Here is a 16,990-nt window from a genome sequence, read left to right as displayed (position 1 = left end):
TCATTCAACAAACATAAATGGAGTGATTATTTGGGGTTATCTTCTAGATATCTAGGTAACGGCAACTGTAAAATGAACATTATGTAATTTGTATGTTCATATGCTTGACTGGTTACCCTTTTGTCCTTCCTGATGGCCCCATCTGTGTCCACAGTTTTGAATAGCTCACAACGTTTATCATTTAATGGGGAGAGATTTCATTTTAAATATTCATTTAAAAACTGGAGGCTCTTCTAAGCCAGTGCTTTTCAAGTCTCCCTGTATTGGGATGTGTGTATGAATCACCAAATTTGCTTTAATATACCCAGCATGGGAAATGGAGCTTTTCTATCCTCTGCCAGCCATCTCCACTCCCTTTCACTATTTGTTTCGGTCTTATTAAAGAAACTACTTGGAATTCTCCAATTCCTCTGTTTCTTTCATCTCTCCCGTTCTTATTGTTCCCTTTCCTCGTCTCTTTTTCCTGTGTTTTTGCCTGTTCTGTCCTCTTAGAGCACTTCTTTCACCCTTTCTTCACCGTTTGGGGGTTCTTTGGTAGGTTAATTGCTGCTTATGGTGTTTCCCTAAGGTGCTTTCCATTTCAGGAGGATTTTAGATCCTCATCTTTTTGAACTCAGGAATGAATTATGACCGTGTGATCTGCTTGAGCTTGTGAAATGTGGGGGCAATTGAGATGTACCAGGTCTGGGTAGAAAGTATGAGAGCTACACAAGAAAGTCAGGGAGTCACTGCTCTGTCAGCCTGGGCCCTGGAGAGTCACAGTGAAAGCCAGTTAACACACAATCTCAGTGCGAAAGAAATTTTTGTTTTTGTAGGCTGCCAAGACCTTGAGACTGTTCATTATTGCAGTAAACCTCGTCCATCCTGCCTAATACTTAGTTTCATATGAGAAGCACATTCAAATGCTTGACTGGTTACCCTTTTGTCCTTCCTGATGGCCCCATTTAGCTTCACATTTTTGACTAGCTTACAACATTCATCACTTAATGGGGAGGGATTTCATTTTAAATGTTCGGAAACTTTATAAACTATGGAAGTTTCCCCAGGTCTTCTAAGAATGAGTGGGTTGCTTTCCTCATGTATCCCCATGGTAGTCCCTCATAACTCTCATCACAATATGTTATATTTACTTTTTTGTTTGTCGCTCCCATTAGACTGTAAATTCTCTGCAGGCAGGAATCTTGTTCAATTCTCCTCTGAATCCTCTGCATTCAGTAGAGTTCCTGGCCCATGATAGGGATTCAATAAATTGCCAATAAATGATAATAAAAGAACAATTGCAAAGGGAGCCACATCTCAACCAGCATCATGAATGATTTTGATGGGATAGGAGTCTAATGAAAAGGGTGAGCATATCCATGCAAACATATCCATTATGGGCTTAGAAGAGTATCTGATACCTCGGAAAATGTGGACACCTGTGTGAGATTGAACTGCTTGTTCATGGCAAACTGATCAAGATCTCAGGTTGGAAACTGAATGAAGGAAGATAATCTGGGGTGATAATAAGTGGAAAAATCATTGGAATATATGGGCAGAAATCAAAACATTGGCTACATTCATTTAAATTCACAATTCATACTCTGAAAATTTGGGGTCCTGTTTGCCAGGTCCAGGAATTGTGCCTATATTTTTTGATGGCTTATTACACTCATCATGATTTTACATCTCCTGTTAAACTTCAAGTGCTTTTACTGCCTACGTGTCCCTCTGCTATTAAGTGACTTGGGTTGCCTGAGCCTTATATCTCTCTGTCTGTAGACTGAAAGAAACAGATCATGGAAATACTCAGTTGCAGCCTGCTTTGATTATTTCATTAAAACCAGCAGTAGTTTTCTATAGTAGAGATGCCAGAATACCTAATAATAAAGAGCTGTTAGACTTCAATTTTTGGTTCATGATTTTCTGAAGCTATTATTGGCAGACTAGAAAACCCTGAACTGTTGCTCCCTTCCTATGGATACTTGAATAGATCCATGCTTAAAACAAATGAGCCAAAATGCGTATTTTCCTGAAATCAGTTAAAAAGTGACTTTGATTTACCAGGCATAATAACCAGAGTTCAGAGAACTCTGTGGCTTCTCCTAGCATTCAAAGGAGAAACCAACAGTTTGGGTATTGCATGACAGTTTCTCCGCCTGCAAAGAACATTGAGACTTGTAGCTTTAAATGGGCTATTACTTTTTTATATTTATCTCTAACTGTTAAGGTCAGCATTAAAACTTGACCTTTTCCTTGCCAACCAGTTTGAAGTAATTAACCCCTGTGTCTTGAAACACAAGGAAGCCTTGACTTTGTTATTAAATTCTCATAAAGAGCCTATTAATATTAAAATTGCTTCACTCTCAGGCTGAATGTATTAATGGTCCTGCAGTGGGTAAACACAAACCTTCAGCTCAGTGTTTTAAAATGTATGAGTTGAGGGGCAGAGAATGCCTTTCCAGCTTCCCTCTCAGTAGCAGAATGCTATGACTTTTGGACTATTTCCCCTCACATCTGTTCAAATGTTTCCATTTTAAGTCCATGTCCTTAGATTTCTATCTGTTTGTGAGGGGACTCATTTTGCTACTAGCAGTCATAGCGTGGCTTAAGTGAAGCAGAGCGCCTTCTCCCGTTGACTGTACCATCACCTCCCACTTAGACAGCGCTCTGACCATAATATCTTTGGTGGGAGCCAGGCTTGTGATTCTTCTTTTAGGTGGTCCCAAGATGGCTCTCTGTAACTGGAAAATAAGTTTTAAAAATACAGCTGTATGAGACCCATCATGTTTTAGAATCGGCAGAGATGAGATCTTTCAGAATCTGCAGTAGAAAATACGTTCTCTGGGGTTTATTATATAGTCAGTCTGACTTTGGAAACATTTGGAGAGCTGTAACCCTACTAGAGCTTAATTTTTTAATTCAATCATTTGAAATATGTATTTCATAGCTATTGTGTGCCGGGGTATGCTAAACTTCTGTATGCAATGGCAAATTTGAGAGCCAAGTACTTTCACTTAGGAAGCTCGCAATTCATTGAAGAAACATACAATAAACAATACAAATAAAATTTAAAAAGAGTAATGACTAGACTTCAGCTTCTGGGAAGATGAGGTAGATATACTTTTCCCTATTTCACTGCAATATACAAATAAAATCCCTGGACATAAATACACATATCCAGGTAGCTGAGCAAACTCCCATCAGATAAACCTAAAGAAATCCACACCAAGATATGTCATGGTCAAACTTCTGGAAACTAAAGGCACCCCTAAAAATCCCCAAAAAACCAAAATAAAAAATTTGAATGTTGAGAGACAAAGTGATACTTTACTTATAAGGGATAAATCAATTTGAGCAGTACCATGTTATCAGAAACCATAGAGGCCAGAAGGAGATGGCACATTTTTCAAAGACTGTAAGAAAACAATTTCCAACAGTGAATTTTATTTCCAATTAAATATCCTTCAGGAATGAAGGGGAAATCAAAACATTCTCAGAAGAAGGAAAGCTACAGGCATTAGTTGCCAGCAGACCTTCCATAAAATAATAGCTAAAGGAAGTTCCCTAAAGAGAAAGGAAATGATAAAAGAAGGAATTTTAGAGCATCAGGAAGAAAGAAAGAACAAAATAAAAAAGGAGTAAATACAATAGACTTTTCTTTTCTGGAGTTTTCTAAACTATGCTTGATGGTTGAAGCAAAAATTTTAATTGTCTGTTATGATTCAAAATACACATAGGGTGGGCCGTGGTGGCTCAGCTGGCAGATTTCTCACCTGCCATGCCGGAGACCTGGTGTCTACCCATGTAAAAAAAAAAAAAAGATAGATGTAGAAGTATTTAAGACAATTATATTATAAATGGGGGGAGGGTAAAGGGACATAAAGGAAGGTGAGTTTATTCTATTTCACTTGAGTAGTAAAATGGCCATATAAGTAAACTGGACTAAGTTATAATGTAATACCTGGAGCAAGCACTAACAAAAGCTGTAAAAGAGAGTCACTCAAAACCCTTTAGAAAAGTTAAAATTTAATTGTAAAACATGTAAAGTAACCCACAGGAAGGCAGAAAAAATAAAACAGAGAACAAAAAGAGGGGACAAAAGAAAAAAATGACGGAATTAAGCCCTAACATAGAAATAATTATTTAATGTAAATTGATACATATAGTAATTAGGAGACAGAGTTTCAGGATGGATTTAAAAACATGACCTAACCATATACTGTCTACAGGAAACTCCTTTTGAATATTATGATATACACAGGTTGAAAGAAAAATGAAAAGGATATATCCTGCTAACATTAAAGAAACCAAAGCAGGAGTGGCTAGATAATTTCAGATAAAGTAGACTTAAAAGCAAAGGAAATTACCAGAGACCGACACTATATAATGATAAAAATGTCAGTTCAACAAGAAGGCATAGCAATTCCATATTATTTGTTTTAACCATTGATAGTCTATCAACAATCACAAAAACTAGAGTGAAAATGTAGACCTCAAAACCACCATCCAAAAGGATCCAGTCAACAGTCATGGAACAGTCCATGCCAAAATAATATACTTTCTTTCTGAGGGTCCGTTGTACATATACCAAGACAGACCATATCCTGGTCCATAAACAAATCTCAATACATTTAAAATAATAAAATTATTTAACCATTATTTCTATCAAAGTAGAAATAGAAAAAGTGGGAGATGAGAGGAATATCTACAAACACTTGGAAACTAAGTAGCACATTTTAAGAAAATCCATGACCTAAAATCCCAAAGGAGTTATAACAAATACATTGAATTGAATGAAAATGAAAAAACATCAAAATTTGTGGAACACTGCTAACATAGTGCTGAGAGGGAAATTTACAGCAATCAATACGTGCGTTAGGAAAGAGGAAATACTCAATAATCTAATCTCCCCCCTTAAGAACCTAGAAAAAGAAGAACAAAATTAACCCAAAGCAAGTAGAAAGAACAAAATGATAATGGTAAAAGTAGAACCAGTGAAATTAAAAACAGAAAAATAGAGAAAAATCAATGAAATAAAGGGCTGGCTCTTATAAATATCAATAAAGTTGACAAATGTCTAATAAGAGAGAAAGAGAGGACAAAAGGTATTAATATCAGGAGGGAGACAGAGAATATCACTACAGACTGTGAAGACATGAAAAGAATATTAAGTAACACTACAAACAACTCTACACATATACATTTGAAAACTTGGATGAGGTGGGCCAATTCCTGAAAAAACTATCACAATTCACCCATATTGAAATTATTTGGATATTCTTAGAATTGTTAAGAAAATTGAATCTGTAATTTCAAAATTCAAAATTGAATTTGTGAAAAAAAATCACCAGCCCCAGATAGTATCTCGTCAGAGAATTCTATTGAATGTTTAAAGAATTAACCCAATTTTATATAGTCTGCTCCAGAAAAAAGAAAAGGGCATACTTCTCAATTCATTTTATGAAGCTTGTGTTACCCTGATACCAAAACCAGACAGAGACAGTGCAAAAAATAAAACTACAGACCAATATCCTTCATGAATATCATAGACACAAAAAGTTTTTAAAATCAGCAAGGAAAATTCAACAATATATGCAAACATATACACCATGACCAAGTGGGTTTTATTCTAGGGATGAAAGATTGGTTCAATATCGAAAAATCACTCAATGTAATCCACCATATTCACTGACTGAAAAAAAAATCTTTTCTTTTTTGTATGTATTTTGATGTATCAATATTGATACATCATATCAATGTAGAAAATGCATTTGGCAAAATTCAATACCTATTAATGATAAATATCAGGAAATTGGAATAGATGGGACCTTTCTCAACTTGATAAAGAGCATCTACAAAAATCTAGAGCTAATACTTCATGGTTGGAAAGTGAGTACTCTCCCCCCTAATATTGGAAAAAGGCAAGGGTATCTTCTCTCATTGTTCTATCAGTAGAGCTCTAGAAGTTCTAGCTAGTTCAGTGAGACAAGAAAAGGAAATAAAAGGCATACAGATCAGAAAAGAAGAAAAACTTCCCTAATTGCAGATGATTGCCTACCTGAAAAATTTCAGGGAATCTACCAAAACCTCTCAAAACTAAGTGAGTTTGACAACATTATAGGATACAAGCTAAACATATGAAAATTGACCGTATTTCTGTATGCATGCAATGCATTTGTGGACATCAAAATTAAAAATTAAATATTACCATTTAAAACCACTCAAAAATACTTTGGTGATTTTTTTTTTAAATTACAGAACTTGTACACTGAAAACTACAAAATGTTGATGAAAAAGAGCTTTAAATATAAGGAGAGACATACCATGTTCATGGAGTGGAAGACTCAACATAGTGTAGATATCACTTTTCCCTAAACATTAAGAGGTTTAATTCAGTTTCATAAAGAGTCAAGCAAGATTGTTTATAGGAATATTCTAAAGTTTTAAGGACTAGTAAATAAATTAGAATAGCTAAACTATTTTGAAAAAAGCATAAAGTGGAAGAAATCAGTCTAACTTAATTTCAAGACTTATTAAATATCTACAGTAATCAAGGCAGTATGGTATTGGCAAAGGGATAAATACTTCGATCAATTGAATAGAATAGAGAACCCAGAAATAGACCCATATAAATACACCCAACTGATTTTTGCCAAAGGTGAAAAAGTAATTCAACTGAGGAAAGATATCCTCAGTGGTACTAGAGCAACTGGGAATCCAAACTGGACATCCTTAAACGAAATGTCACACACTTATACAGAAATGTACTCAAAATGGACCATGGGCTTGAATGCATAACACGAAATTATAGCATTTTTTAGGAGAAAATCTTTGAGATTTAGGGTAAAGCCAAGAGTTCATAAAATTAACAACCAAAGCAAAATTTATAAAATAAAAAGTGATAAGTTGGACTTCATCAAAATTAAAATATTTTCCTCTGCCAAAGGTCCTACTAAGAGACAAAAAACACAAATTACTAGCTTGCAGAAAAACGTCTGCAAACCACAAATCTGACAAAGGTCTTGTATCTATAATATATAAAAAAAACTCTTAAAACTCAAGAGGAAAATTAAAAAATCAAATAACCCATTTAGAAAATTGGCAAAAAAGATGAAGATACATTTTACCAAAGAGAATATACATATAGCAAATAAGCACTTGAAAAGATGTTCAGCATCCTTATCCATTAGGGAAATGCAAATTAAAGCCCCAGTGGGATATCATTACACCCCTATTAGAATAGCTAAAAAAAAAAAAAATATTGGGATGACAAATACTGGTAGGAATGTGGAGAAATTGTATAACTAATATATAGCTGAAAGGAATGTAAAATGGTACAACCACTTTGGAAAACAGTTTGGCAGCTTCTTATAAAGCTGAAGATACAACTGTCATATAACCCAACAATTGTTCCCACAAAACCTGTGTACAAATGTATATAGCAGTTTTATTCATAACAGTCCTAAACTAGAAACAACCCACATGTTTCTTAATGAGTGAAGGGTTATAAAATTCTTGATACCCATACCATGGAATACTATAAAGCAGTAAAAAGGAATTAATTATTGATACATACAAGATGAATCTCTAGAGAATTATGCTGGATGAAAAAAATCCAATCCCAAATTACTACATATTATACTCTATTATTTAACTTATATAAAATTACTGAAATGACAATATTTTAAACATGGGGAACAGAGCAGGTATTTAAGCGGGGCTGGCAGGGTTAGGAAAGGGCTGCATGATGAATCCTGACAGGATGGAAATGCTCTGAATTTTTTTGGCTGTATTAGTGTCCATATAGTACACCTGGCTGTTATAATATGATTTTGCAAAATATTACCTTTGGAGGAAATTAAGTAAAAGTTATATAGAATCTCTGTGCTATTTCTTAAAACTGCATACGAATGTATAATCATCTAAAAATAAACCATGTAATAAGAAAAAGAACATTTATCAAGTTAGTAAAATTAGTAATAAATTCAGTAAAGGAAATGAACAGATGGAGGGCAACTGGACTTACCTAGATAGGATGTTTGGGAAAGGAGTTTTTGAGGAGATGACATTTAACTTGAGCCATGAATGACCGTAAGTAGCCAGCTATGTAGAATGGGAGAACATGCCAGAGAGTAAAACGTTCAGAGATCCTTTGGTATGAAAGCTTCCAGCTGAGAGGTATTATATCCCTCGGATTTGGAGGGTGAAAGTGGAATGATCCAGCCTTGCCACCACAGTGTGTCCCCAGCCCAGGTTCACTACAGTGAGGGTCATGCTCTCTGGCCACTCGTGTTGCAGTATAGCACAAAGTGTGTTCCCAGACCTACATCCATGGGATTATTCTAGTCAAGCTTCAAAGTTGCAAGGTTAACATCTTTCAGCCAGCAAGCACTTATTGTAATGACTGCTGATGTTTCTTAGGTGCTTCACATACCTTGTCTCATTTGAATCTCAGAGCTACCCTATGGAATATGATCTATTAACACCTTCATTTTTATTTTAATATGAGAATGTTAAGACTGAAAAAACAGTCAAGTGATACGTTCAAACATACTTAGTATGTCTGACCTGGGACTCAAATCTGCTGCATCTAATTCTAAAGTTAATATGTTTTTTCCATTGTGCACCTTAAATGGGCCCTCTATTATTTACTGTAATAAAGGGTGTATTCAGATAAAAACACTGCTTTTGAGGAATGAACAGTTTCGTTAAAGAGACATGACTGACATAGAAAGCATTAGTAAGAAATTTAAAAATTGATTATGTTTGCTGCCAATTAATATGGTAATGGTAATCACCACTGGGAAGTATAGAAGGGACAATATGTTACTCTCCACCAAATATCTTACGTCTCAGCACTATTAACTAAATAACCCTATTTCTCCCACTGCCCCCACTTATTTGTAATGGCAAATTTATCATATCCTAAGTTATCACATGTACTCGGATGGTTTTCTATACATTCCATACTGTCAGTTCATGTGTCAATCCTGGTACCACATTTTGATCATCATAATTTTATAGTATATTCTAATTTTTCAAATCTTCTCTCATTATTGGAAGGGATGCGTATGGAGGGGTTTTTACATCATTTTTTAAATCACCTGCCATTAAGTGAACACCTCTTCACCTACAGTGAAGAGCAAGTACAGGAATGGAGATGACTCAAAGAAGAAGGAAAGGAGAGATTATCTAATACTCTTCAGAACTGTGGCCAGAATCCTTTTCGACAAACATGTCAAAAGTGTGGACTCTGCTAGGCTGTCTTATTTCTTCCAAGTTTGGGGCACATAATCAAACAATAACTATGTATGAGATGATTGAATGTCATTTTAAATGTAGGAGTCACTTGTATCCCTTGCATTGATGGGTTATAGATTTCAGTCACATTGAGTTCCCAAATAGCCCTTTTCTCTCCTGTTTTTGGCCAGAGCACACTGTTTATCTCCTTCTTAGAACTTACCCTCTGTCATTATTTTATTTATTATCTCAGTGTCTTAGCAGAAGGATAGTTTCTTGAAGATAAAGACTATGCTTATCTTACTCTATGCTTATCTTATTCAGTTCTTAGGCTGGTGTCCTAAGGTACGCTGCCAGTACTCAGTAACCATTTGTTGAGTGAATTTAATTTAAATAAATTCATTTATCCAGAAGAATTATGAAATTGATTTCTCTAGTTAAATGAACGTTTTGCTCTTTACTGGGCATGGCATCTCAGTTTGTAAAACAAAAGTAATCCCATCTCAGTAGAACTGAACTACACATGATTGTCAGTGATTCAGAAAATCAAGTTTCGTAATGACTCAAGTTGTGTCATTAAAACACCAACCATTAAGTAGTAATATGAAAACATACTGACTCTTTAGATTCTTCATACTGTCCATAACTGCTTGAATCACATATCCCTTGATGTGAAATACAGGGAGAGGGGTGGTGATTCAAGACCTGTGATAGAAACATAAAAGGCCCTGATTGAAATTACTTTAGAAACTATTGATTTGCATGGAGTGAGTCATGGGTGGTAAAGTTTGAGGAAATGTGCTTGCCCTCATAACACTGTCTTTCATGGCTCACTTTTACTTGGCCAGAAATTTAATTTCAGGTGATCACTGGGTAGATGATGATGTTCCACTACATCCTTGAGCTGAATGGATTAAAATTTGAAGTCCCCTTAGTTTGTAAATGGGTAGGAGTTCATTGGATGTAGCCCATTAGTCACTTAATTTTTATGCCTTATAAATGGGGCATCTCTTTGCCATTTTGCATGAAGGGACTTTATGGAAAGCCATAAAGAGGGACGATAAATTTGTAGGCATGTACCTTGTGACCACATCACCCCTTTTGGCTTAGTCTCCTTTTGAAGGGGTGATTCGTTGCAGGCAATTTCCTGCCCCAGTGCCAGGGAGTTTGAGTTTGTATTAAAATCTTCCCTTGTAAGAGTGATTCCTTGCCCTGTAAGGTTCCAGCAAGCTTTTTTCTTTCTCCAAACGAGGGAAATTGTGGAGTGCAGCAAAAAAGGGAGGTGCAAGCCAAGCACAGTTTAATTTAATTGCGTAAAGCATAAACAAACCTTTGCGTGGCTTCTTACCTTAATAAATTACTCTTTCATTTCAGGATTGGTGAGTCTGAATGAGACTAATAAGAAAGAAAGTCAACATTTTATTACCATCCACTGATTCCCTTTAAAAATTTTCTTATTTATCTTCTCTGGTCTTTAAAAATGTTTTCTTTTACTTTATTTTTACTTTTAGGATGTATAAAATGTCACACCATGCCATTTTCCCCTTGTAATCCTCTACCTGTACTTTAAAATACAGAAAATTTGTAGACATTTGCACATAGCTTAGAACTGAACAGGTGGGGATTTTTTTGGTGTGTTTCAGAGAGAATGGAAATCAAATCGAATCCAGATTTTTTTTTTTTTTTACAAGAGGTTGACAGCATTGTTAGTCTCATAAAAGCTCAACAAATTATTTTCTATATTAAAGCTTAGATTATTGGTGATGTTCATTTAGATATTTTTCTTACCATGGAGATTGAAATCTGTCTAACCTATTATGTGAGTTTGAATCAAGGTTGGCATTTTATTTGCCATTCTGTTGGTCTGAAATTTCATTAGACATTTTCTTAGTGCAAAATTAATTGATCCTGGGTGGGGGGGATAAATCACTGGAGATGAAGCCAAATTGATTTTTACGCCATCTCTCACTTGCTTCAATCTTGGTGAAATTAACTCTATTAGGTTCTGGGAGTGTTTATGGGTATTATAAAACATTTACATCTTGATGTATTAAGGCACTTGAGTGGTTTTTAGCCATTATTAAGGGAATTATATTAGGATTAGTCTTGTTATCAATCTCTGTATCTGGCAGCTAACTAAGGAAATGGCTGTTTTATCCTCATCAAAGCCATAAATAGAACTTCATTAGCTAGCATGTGCCAAGTGCCAAGGCTGGTGGTGTATGCCCTTTCTGCCTTGGAGGAGACTGTGGATTCCTGAGGATCAGAAGCAGCAGCTAAATAGACAAGTCTTTGTCAAGTTGTAAAGGGCATCTTTTTTTTCAGAAAAGAAGCCCAGCTACCTTGGAATATGAAAATACTACAGGAGATGAAGATTGCTTGGAAACTTCAAACAATTGGTACTAATGGATTTAAGCCCTTTAATGTGCTTGTGAACTTCTTACTAAATAGGAATCTGATTCTGTATTGGCCTTGAGAAAGAAGAGTGGCAGTGACCATATGGATAAGCATTAAGGAGAAGAGATAGAGAAATAAGAAATTCACTATCAGCCATACTATATAGTTGATGTTGAGTGAGGCTGTGGATGTCAGAGTTCAGTTTTATTTATCTGAATTTTCTTTTACCATCAAGATTAGTTCTAATTGGCTTAGATGAAAACTGGCTGAAAGATTATAAACAAAAGATGATGATAAATGGTAATGTTCCCACTTGGCTGAGATCTAGGGACAGTGGAAGAGAGATTCAAAATAGCTTGATCTAGGCGAGTCGTTTTTTTTTTTAATGATCTGGAAGAGAAAGTAAATTGCAGGCTAATGAATTTTGCAGATGATATTAAATTGGAAGGTGTTGCAAACAGGAATGTGGACTAGGGACATTATACAAGCTTAACCTAAACAGGTTAGAAATATGGTCAGAAAAGATTGAAATGAGAATAAACCTGCAAAAGACAAGCTAATGCATTTGAGGTGTGGGGGAGGATGATAAAATGAATGCTGAAATGCAGATAGTAGGAAAACTCGGAAGAAAATTATCACCTGGGGTGGGGGTAGCTTCAGCAACATTCTGTGCAGGTTTCAGTGCAGCACTGTTCTGAAAACAGTCACTTGTTCCATGGTCTGAATGGGATGTGCTACAGCTTCCCAGAATATAGAGATAGCAGCCTCCCCCCATCTTCCTTTCTAACAACTTCTGGGCCCATCTCTTTGCTCTCTTTATTTTCCTCTCTCTTTTCTTTTTCTTCTGCTCATTTGCATCTATCAGTTCACCCACCCACACTTATTTCTAGTACCTTTGGTAGGAGAAAGATGGAGACAGGTTGGAGATAGATTGGCAACAGAGAGTGAAACAGATTAAGGGAAGGGAAGGTTTGATTTATGAGGAGAGATTAAAGGCGTTGAATTTGCATAGCTCATCCAAGCGGCATCTAAAGGAGGACGCAAGTGTACAGGCACTTAGGTGATGTAAACGGCAAGGTGGCCATGACATTGTTTAGCCCCATGAGCAGGGGTATAGCCAGAAGTAATTAAGATAGGGTAATTATATAATCAAAATTCATTGCAGGAGAAAATTAAGGGATGGAAACATGGTGGCATACGTGCTCATGTCAGGCAAAACCTAAACCAGCATTACGCAGGGACTCTGCCTGCCTCGGACACACAGTCATTGAGCCACAGGAAAACCCTGGGAGCTGCCACACATCTAGAACTTTCAGGTCTAAGATGTGTGGCCATTTCTTTTTCCTTTGAGTGTTCTGATGTACGTGACTAGGAGAGTACTTATTCTAACATCTGCAAATAGGTCTGACCCCCCCCAAAAAAAGTGGGCAGTGGACTAATATCTATGAAGTTAATGGTGCAGACACTGGCAATGAAACAGTCAAATTACTGTTTAGCAGTTAGCATTCATAAATGCTTATATCAGATGCTGGGAGGGGCCTATTACAGAGACTGTCTTACTGAATTCTTGTTGTGATCCTCTGAGCATTGCAATCATTCCCTTTGAAAGATGAGGAAAGTGAATCTGAGAGGTTGTGTACACTGGCCAGTGTGACTCAGTGTGGGGGTGGCAGAGCTGGGATTTTGCAATCTGACTCCAGAGTCCATGCAATCATTTAAATAGTGTTCATGCCAGGGAAGCAGCATTTCAGAAGATCACCATGAGCGTGTCCAGATAGATTCACTGAGAGTGTTGGACTCACTATGCTTTGTTCTACAATCTGTAGTGCAGGAGGGGAGTGGGGTTTAGAGCACAGGGAGCTGTCATGGAGTAGGGCCTCTGCCTTACTTGTATGGCAGCATTGAGTAAGCAGTGTTGGTGGCAGTGGTGTTTGTGATAACACTATTCATCATGGTAGTTGTTGAATTCCTTGAATGTCTACCATGTACTGTTAACAGTAGTGATGCTTTAAATGCATTTTCTCATTGAATCTCTATTGAAAACTCCGTAGGAAAAATAATATTAGAGAGATTCTAAAACTTGCCAAATGTCACATTGCTCCTGCAGGAACTGGTCAAGATTTGAACCTAGGCAATCTACCCTGCCTCGCATCTGACTTGAATGGTGAGAGAGTGGAAGGAAATTAGGCTGGAATGGACATATGGGGACAGAATGAGTAAGCATTTATTATCAGGCAAAAGTGTGTGGACTTAGCCTCTACAGAGTGATGAGTTATTAACTGCCTCTGAGTAGAGAAAGAATATTATCTCTCTGTGCCAGGAAGTACAAGTTCTGAATTAAAGGTATCATTTCTAAATTTTAATTTGGGGGGAAGCTATCTTTATCTAAATTCACAAGTATTGACTGGTTCTTGGGAAAAGTCCCATTTTATGCAGAGACGATCCCTGAGACAGATGGACAGGATATGATGTAAAAGTGAAAACTCTAAGGAAAAATTTAATGCAGTAATTTTTGTGTCCTTTTCTGAAAAGTGAATTTGCCATTCGGTTGTCATTTCCAGGGACTTCTCTATTCCTTGCATTGAACTCATTCTTTTTCAGGTTATTTAAGGAATTCATCTATCAGATTCTTATCAGACTGGCAGCTTCAGAACCACAGAGAGTGACTGTTCACAATCACACAGCCTCATAATTTAATGAACATTTTCTGCACTTCATTATGCATTTTACATTCACTGTCTTGGTTAATCCTTAAAACCTACCTTTTAGGTTGGTACCTGGACTGCTAGTTGACAGTTGGGAGAACTCACACTTAGAAGTTTATGCACATTGTCAGATACCACCACAAAGTCATTGAGCTGGGATTTGATCCTGCATCTGACTGACCCTACAATCCTCAGTCCTAACTACTGTTTTATATTGCATAGAATGGGTTACTTTTTTCTATCTATTCTAGTTTTTCCAATTTATTCTCAGGCAAACTGTGCAACTGAAGTGGAAACATCAACAGCCAGAGATCACAGTTTGGTTGCGCTGGCTGAAGTTACAGCTAGGTATTGCCCAGAATGGAGAATTTGAAGAACACAACCAGTTCTTCTGAAAGTTGGGTGATTTTAAAACCAGGAAGGATGACTTACTTCTTATGGCCCATCCATATATCTTCACGTGCCATCAGTATAGGACTGACCCAGAAACACAGAGATCCTTCTGCAATGAATATATTCAAACACAGCACACAATTCATGCATACTCTTTCTTTCTGTGCAGTCCTCTAATTAGAAGCTGCAGATCTCTGGTAAATGCTCTGTGTTTTGAGAGTGTGTGGCAGAGATATGGCCAAATTGTCTGCAGTGGCATTTTAAATTTAATGTCTGTTCCTCGCTCATCTAATGCTAAATCAACTTTGTTCTTAAAGCTGTTCTTTTGTGGATGGAAAGAGAAAGGGAAGGTTTTCCAAGTCTATAACTGCAAGACAGAAAGGCACGTCTTAGTGTTGATACTGGTGGGTGGTGTGTAGTACTGGAAGGGAGGGCTGGAAAGAGCTTTCCCCGTGCAGCTTCTTTCTAATGTTATTCTCCAAAGAGCATTGGCTATTATTTAGCCTCGCATGGCATCTAGGCCGTTGGTGCTCAAATAGTGGATGGTAATCATTTCGCTCCATTATTCATATTATCTACTTAGTAGCTAAAAAATATAATTCCTCCTGCAATTTTATCCCTTTTCATTCTTTGGCTTTGCTAATGGTGCTGAAATGAGCTAGTTTGCTCGATCTCTCTGCCTACGCCATCAGGACAGCTCTGGGGGTAGTTCAGAAATCAATTTTCAGTCGGTTCACACCTGTACCTAAAGTAAACACCGATAATGCTTGCTGGTAAGCTGCCAATATTTGGAAGGGCTACTGTGCTAATGAGGACCTAATATATACTGTTTGCATAAATGAAGCATGCCATTCAGAGCTGGTGTTGAAGATACTGGTTTGTAGCACCCCAAGTAGATGTGTGTTCCAAAGTTAGGGCAAATGTTTCCACTCACTGGATGTCATTTTTCACCTATGTTGCCAAGGAAGAAGCCACCACAACAATGTTTTATAGCTTTTAATATGATGGTAGTGTTTTCTTTGAGTCAGGACAAGTCAGACTTGACTCCAAAGGATGGGGAGGTTTGTGGTTTATATTATGCTGCCTTGGAAAGCTGAACAACTATTCAATCATAGTCCCGAATGGCCCTGACCTTGGAGGCTCCGGTGGGAATGGGAGTTATTTTCACTGATCAGTGATTGGTATTCAGTTAAGTGGCATTCATGCTGGCTTGTCTTAGAAGTATTGGGACTCCGTTCACATTATTCACAGGTGCGTGGAGGACACATTGTTCTTATTAAAGGTTTATTAACTGCAGTTTGTGAAATGGGGTGAAAACAAATACACTTCCATATGGCTTGCATGTTTATTATCGCATTACCTGACACACAAAATCCCAGCAAATAGGGGGACTTGCAGAATCAAGGGCTTAAAAGACACATTCAAATTTAGATAGGCTCACATGGAGAAACACAAGAAAACCTCAGATATTTTGATTTTACCATTGTAGGGCCATTTCATTACTTACTGAAAAGGAGCCAGGGAAAAGTTTTTAAAAAAATAACAGCTAAAATATTGAGGAATTGTTCTGTGTCAATACTGGAAGGGGGTGGTCCTGTTAATTTGCAAACTTGGAATTTCATATACTAAATATTTTATGCTAAGTAGAAAGTAAATTCTGAATAAATCACCATGACAAAGCCATTTGATTACATGAAATGGACCACAGAATGGAAAGTTTAAAACTCTTTCTAGAAGTGTGAATTTGGAAAACACAAGAGCTGAATCAGAGGGGTAGGGAGAGCTTATTTTGGGACAGGTGAGTACAGCGTTCATATCGACAATATATTTCCCAGTCTGCGGTAGGCAGGCACCCTGGAATCTCACATATGTATATGTGGCTAAAAGCTTTCACCCCAAAGCCTTCTCTTGGGCATTGCTGAGTGCTGAGTCTAGGCTCAATAAGAAATACAGCTGTGCCATTTACTTACCCTCTCTGAAACGCATATTACTTTCTGCTTTCTCTTCTGGTGAGAGGTTTGATTTTCCTATGTGAGCGGCCATCACTTTGGCTTGAATCTCTTCCCTGCTCATCTGGTTCTGGAGTACCAGCCTATTCATCTTAGTATTTCTGTGTTCCCTGCGGTCAAGAAAGAAGGGGAGGATTTGTCAGCAACATCAGGGGAGGCTTTGGTTCTAGGTAGGTTTCTTTTCCCTTCTCTCTCCTGACTGCACTAGTTGCATGGGAGACATCACATTTTACCAAGAACTACCTTATTTACATTGATGGCCCA

At 37.1% G+C, this 16,990-nt stretch overlaps 1 protein-coding gene across 2 annotated transcripts in view; it reads left to right on the top strand.

Moving 5' to 3' along the window:
• RBFOX1 (RNA binding fox-1 homolog 1) overlaps positions 1-16,990 on the top strand; it is a 2,222,576-nt gene that overhangs the window by 939,360 nt on the left and 1,266,226 nt on the right. The gene's annotated exons all lie outside the window — the stretch shown is intronic.

The sequence above is a fragment of the Tamandua tetradactyla genome, chromosome 23, assembly GCF_023851605.1.
Source record: "Tamandua tetradactyla isolate mTamTet1 chromosome 23, mTamTet1.pri, whole genome shotgun sequence".
Classification (NCBI taxonomy): Eukaryota; Metazoa; Chordata; class Mammalia; order Pilosa; family Myrmecophagidae; genus Tamandua; species Tamandua tetradactyla.
The sequence above is the reverse complement of the archived record's forward strand: the minus strand, read 5'-3'. Positions and strand labels throughout refer to the sequence as shown.